Genomic DNA, 6,091 nt, shown 5'->3' with positions numbered 1-6,091 from the left:
TTGAGCATTGGATAAACTCCAACCATCCCCTAGCTACGGGCTTAAGGTCATGCCTTCTCAATTGAACCGGCTTCCCTCTTGAATCTCTTTTCCATTGGGCGCCCTCTTCACAGATTTCTATGAGGACTTGGTCCAACCTTTGATCAAAGTTGACCCTTCTAGTGTAAGGGTGTTCATCTCCTTGCATCATGGGCAAGTTGAATGCCAACCTTACATTTTCCGGACTAAAATCTAAGTATTTCCCCCGAACCATTGTAAGCCAATTTTTTGGGTCCGGGTTCACACTTTGATCATGGTTCTTGGTGATCCATGCATTGGCATAGAACTCTTGAACCATTAAGATTTCGACTTGTTGAATAGGGTTGGTAAGAACTTCCCAACCTCTTCTTCGAATCTCATGTCGGATCTCCGGATATTCACTCTTTTTGAGTTTAAAAGGGACCTCGGGGATCACCTTCTTCAAGGCCACAACTTCATAGAAGTGGTCTTGATGCACCCTTGAGATGAATCTCTCCATCTCCCATGAGGGGTGAAAGTTGTTTAGGATTGGCCTTGTGATAAATGGTTATGGAAGATGCTTTATATAGTGGAGGGAGGGATAGGGTTCGGTTATGAATGGGTGGGTTTGGGAGGAAAAGTGGTTTGAATTTGAATGGTGAGGTAAGTGGGTTTTATGAAGGATGGATGTGAGTGGTGAAGAGAAAGATGGGATTTGATAGGTGAGGGGTTTTTTGGGGAAGAGTGGTTGAGGTGATTGGTGAATGGGTGAAGAAGAAGAGAGGGTGGTGGGGTAGGTGGGGATCCTGTGGGGTCCACAGATCCTGAGGTGTCAAGGAAAAGTCATCCCTGCACCAAGTGGCAAGCGAAATTGCTCTCTGTGCCAATTCTGGCCTTAAACGCCAGGCTGGTGCCCATTTCTGGCATTTAACGCCAGCTTCTTGCCCTTTCCTGGCGTTTAACGCCAATCTGGTGCCCCTTTCTGGCGTTAAACGCCCAGAATAGTGCTAGACTGGGCGTTAAACGCCCATATGCTGCCCCTTACTGGCGTTTAAACGCCAGCAGGTTCTTCCTCCAGGGTGTGCTGTTTTTCTTTCTATTTTTCATTCTGTTTTTGCTTTTTTTAATTGATTTTGTGACTTTCCATGATCATCAACCTACAGAAAACATAAAATAACAAAGGAAAATAGATAAATATAACATTGGGTTGCCTCCCAATAAGCACTTCTTTAATGTCAGTAGCTTGACAGTGGGCTCTCATGGAGCCTCACAAATGCTCAGAGCAATGTTGGAACCTCCCAACACCAAACTTAGAGTTTGAATGTGGGGGTTCAACACCAAACTTAGAAGTTGGTTGTGGCCTCCCAACACCAAACTTAGAGTTTGACTGTGGGGGCTCTATTTGGCTCTGTTTTGAGAGAAGCTCTTCATGCTTCCTCTCCATGGTGACAGAGGGATATCCTTGAGCCTTAAACACAAAGGATTCTTCATTCATTTGAATGATCAATTCTCCTCTGTCCATATCAATCACAGCCTTTGCTGTGGCTAGGAAGGGTCTGCCAAGGATGATGGATTCATCCATGCACTTCCCAGTCTCTAGGACTATGAAATCAGCAGGGATGTAATGGTCTTCAATCTTTACCAAAACATCCTCTACAAGTCCATAAGCTTGTTTTCTTGAGTTATCTGCCATCTCTAGTGAGATTCTTGCAGCTTGCACCTCAAAGATCCCTAGCTTCTCCATTACAGAGAGAGGCATGAGGTTTATGCTTGACCCTAGGTCACACAGAGCCTTCTTAAAGGTCATGGTGCCTATGGTACAAGGTATTGAAAACTTCCCAGGATCTTGTCTCTTTTGAGGTAATTTCTGCCTAGACAAGTCATCCAGTTCTTTGGTGAGCAAAGGAGGTTCGTTCTCCCAAGTCTCATTACCAAATAACTTGTCGTTTAGCTTCATGATTGCTCCAAGGTATTTAGCAAATTGCTCTTCAGTGACATATTCATCCTCTTCAGAGGAAGAATACTCATCAGAGCTCATGAATGGCAGAAGTAAATCTAATGGAATCTCTATGGTCTCAATGTGAGCCTCAGATTCCCATGGTTCCTCATTAGGGAACTCATTGGAGGCCAGTGGACGTCCATTGAGGTCTTCCTCAGTGGCGCTCACTGCCTCTTCATCCTCTCCAAGTTCGGCCATGTTGATGGCCTTACATTCTCCTTTTGGATTCTCTTCTGTATTGCTTGAAAGAGTACTAGGAGGGAGTTCAGTAATTTTCTTGCTCAACTGTCCCACTTGTGCCTCCAAATTCCTAATGGAGGACCTTGTTTCAGTCATGAAACTTTGAGTGGTTTTGATTAGATCAGAGACCATGGTTGCTAAGTCAGAGTGGCTCTGCTTAGAATTCTCTGTCTGTTGCTGAGAAGATGATGGAAAAGGCTTGCCATTGCTAAACCTGTTTCTTCCACCATTATTATTGTTGAAACCTTGTTGAGGTCTCTGTTGATCCTTCCATGAGAGATTTGGATGATTTCTCCATGAAGAATTATAGGTGTTTCCATAGGGTTCTCCCATGTAATTCACCTTTTCCATTGAAGGGTTCTCAGGATCATAAGCTTCTTCTTCAGATGAAGCATCCTTAGTACTGCCTGGTGCAGCTTGCATTCCAGACAGACTTTGAGAAATCAAATTGACTTGCTGAGTCAATATCTTGTTCTGAGCCAATATGGCATTTAGAGTATCAATCTCAAGAACTCCTTTCTTCTGATTTGTCCCATTGTTCACAGGATTCTTTTCAGAAGTGTACATGAATTGGTTATTTGCAACCATTTCAATTAGTTCTTGAGCTTCTGTAGGCGTCTTCTTCAGATGAAGAGATCCTCCAACAGAGCTATCCAAAGACATCTTGGACAGTTCAGACAGACCATCATAGAAAATACCTATGATGCTCCATTCAGCAAGCATATCAGAGGGACACTTTCTGATCAATTGTTTGTATCTTTCCCAAGCTTCATAGAGGGATTCTCCTTCCTTCTGTCTGAAGGTTTGGACTTCCACTCTAAGCTTACTCAATTTTTGAGGTGGAAAGAACTTTGCCAAGAAGGCATTGACTAGCTTTTCCCAAGAGTTCAGGCTTTCTTTAGGTTGTGAGTCCAACCATATCCTAGCTCTGTCTCTTACAGCAAAAGGGAATAGCATAAGTCTGTAGACCTCAGGGTCAACCCCACTAGTCTTGACAGTGTCACAGATTTGCAAGAATTCAGCTAAAAACTGATGAGGATCTTCCAATGGAAGTCCATGGAACTTGCAATTCTGTTGTATTAGAGAAACTAATTGAGGCTTAAGCTCAAAGTTGTTTGCTCCAATGGCAGGGATAGAGATGCTTCTCCCATAGAAGTCGGGAGTAGGTGCAGTAAAGTCACCCAGCACCTTCCTTGCATTGTTGGCATTGTTGTTGTTTTCGGCTGCCATGGGTTCTTCTTCTTTGAAGATTTCTGTTAGGTCCTCTACAGAGAGTTGTGCCTTAGCTTCTCTTAGCTTTTGCTTCAAGGTCCTTTCAGGTTCAGGGTCAGCCTCAACAAGAATGCTTTTGTCTTTACTCCTGCTCATATGAAAGAGAAGAGAACAAGAAAATATGGAATCCTCTATGTCACAGTATAGAGATTCCTTGAGATGTCAGAGAAAAAGAAAAATAGAAGGAAGAAGTAGAAGAATTCGAACTTATCAAAAGAGATGGAGTTCGAATTGTTCCTTAAGGAATAGTGTTAGTCCATAAATAGAAGGATGTGAGAAGAGGGGAAGAAATTTTTTGAAAATAAATTAAAAAGATTTTAAAAACATTTTGAAAAACACTAATTGATTTTCGAAAACCAAGAGTGGAAAAGAAATCAAGTGATTTTTGAAAAAGATTTTGAAATTAGAAATAAAAAAGATATGATTGAAAACTATTTTGAAAAAGATGTGATTAAAAAGATATGATTGAAAAGTTACGGTTTTAAAAAGATGTGATTGAGAAGATATGATTTGAAAAATAATTTAAAAAGATTTGATTTTAAAAATTAATGACTTGGCTAACAAGAAAATATATGATTCAAACATTAAACCTTTCTCAACAGAAAAGGCAACATACTTGAAACGTTGAATCAAATCATTAATTGATAGCAAGTATTTTTGAAAATGGAAAGAAATTGATTTTGAAAAAGATTTGATTGAAAAGATATGATTTGAAAAAGATTTGATTTTGAAAAATTTTGAAAACTTGAAAAAAATTTGAATTAAAAACAGAATCTTCCCTCTTGTGCCATCCTGGCGTTAAACGCCTAGAATGGTGCACATTCTGGCGTTTAACGCCCAAACCACTACCCTTTTGGGCGTTAAACGCCCAGCCAGGCACCCTGGCTGGCATTTAAACGCCAGTTTGCCTTCCTCACTGGGCGTTTTGAACGCCCAGCTTTTTCTGTGTAATTCCTCTGCTGTATGTTCTGAATCTTCAATTCTCTGTATTATTGACTTGAAAAGGCACAAATTAAAAAAATATTTTTGGATTTTTAATAATGAAGAATAATCAAAATGCAACTAAAATCAAATAACAATGCATGCAAGACACCAAACTTAGCAGTTTGTATACTACTGACACTAACAAAATGAGAATGCATATAACAAAACACTCAAGTCAAGAGAATTCAAAGATCAGAGCAAGGAAATCATCAAGAACATCTTGAACATCACTTAAGACACATGAATGAATGCAAGAAGAACAGAAACATGCAATTGACACCAAACTTAACATGAGACACTAGACTCAACAAGAAACATAAAATATTTTTGGTTTTTATGATTTTGTAATTTTTTTTTGGATTTTTCGAAAATTAAGTGGAAAAGAAAATAAAGGTATCAAAATTCGTAATGAGAATTCCAGGAATCATGCAATGTTAGTCTAAAGCTTCAGTCTAAAGGAATTAGACATGGCTAGCCAAGCTTCAGCAGGACATTGCATTCAAGAGCTAAATTGATGAGAATCAATCAGCTTTGGTGATGATAAGAACATCACCTTGAAACACTAGAATTCATTCTTAAGAACTCTGAAGATAAATATCTAATCTAAGCAACAAGATGAACCGTCAGTTGTCCAAACTCAACAATCCCTGGCAACAGCGCCAAAAACTTGGTGCACGAAATTGTGATTCATTCTTTTCACAACTCAACAGTCCCCGGTAATGACTCCAAATACTTGGTGCTTAATACCATGGTCTAAACATAATTTCACAACTTCGCACAACTAACCAGCAAGTGCACTGGGTCGTCCAAGTAATAAACCTTACGCGAGTAAGGGTCGATCCCACGGAGATTGTTGGTATGAAGCAAGCTATGGTCACCTTGTAAATCTCAGTCAGGCAGATTCAAATGGTCATGAATGATATATGAATAAAGCATAAAGATAGAGATACTTATGTAATTCATTGGTGAGAATTTCAGATAAGCGAATGGAGATGCTTTGTCCCTTCCGTCTCTCTGCTTTCCTATTGTCTTCATCCAATCCTTCTTACTCCTTTCCATGGCAAGCTGTATGTTGGGCATCACCGTTGTCAGTGGCTACAGTCCCGTCCTCTCAGTGAAAATGTTCAACGCACCCTGTCATGGCACGGCTAATCATCTGTCAGTTCTCAATCAGGTTGGAGTAGAATCCATTGATTCTTTTGCGTCTGTCACTAACGCCCAGCCTTCAGGAGTTTGAAGCTCGTCACAGTCATTCAATCATTGAATCCTACTCAGAATACCACAGACAAGGTTTAGACCTTCCGGATTCTCTTGAATGCCGCCATCAATTCTAGCTTATACCACGAAGATTCCGATTAAGGAATCCAAGAGATAAACATTCAAGCCTTGTTTGCTTGTAGAACAGGAGTGGTTGTCAGGCACGCGTTCATAAGTGAGAATGATGATGAGCGTCACATAATCATCACATTCATCAGGTTCTTGAGTGCGAATGAATATCTTGGAATAAGAACAAGCTGAATTGAATAGAAGAACAATAGTAATTGCATTAATACTCGAGGTACAGCAGAGCTCCACACCTTAATCTATGGTGTGTAGAAA

At 40.2% G+C, this 6,091-nt stretch overlaps 1 non-coding gene across 1 annotated transcript; it reads left to right on the top strand.

Moving 5' to 3' along the window:
- Positions 1-2,953: 2,953 nt before the first annotated feature.
- Positions 2,954-3,061, top strand: LOC130964372 (small nucleolar RNA R71). Its single transcript, XR_009080469.1, has one exon. It is a non-coding gene; the product is annotated as a small nucleolar RNA R71 (small nucleolar RNA).
- Positions 3,062-6,091: the final 3,030 nt, after the last annotated feature.

The sequence above is a fragment of the Arachis stenosperma genome, chromosome 2, assembly GCF_014773155.1.
Source record: "Arachis stenosperma cultivar V10309 chromosome 2, arast.V10309.gnm1.PFL2, whole genome shotgun sequence".
Lineage (NCBI taxonomy): Eukaryota > Viridiplantae > Streptophyta > Magnoliopsida > Fabales > Fabaceae > Arachis > Arachis stenosperma.
The sequence above is the reverse complement of the archived record's forward strand: the minus strand, read 5'-3'. Positions and strand labels throughout refer to the sequence as shown.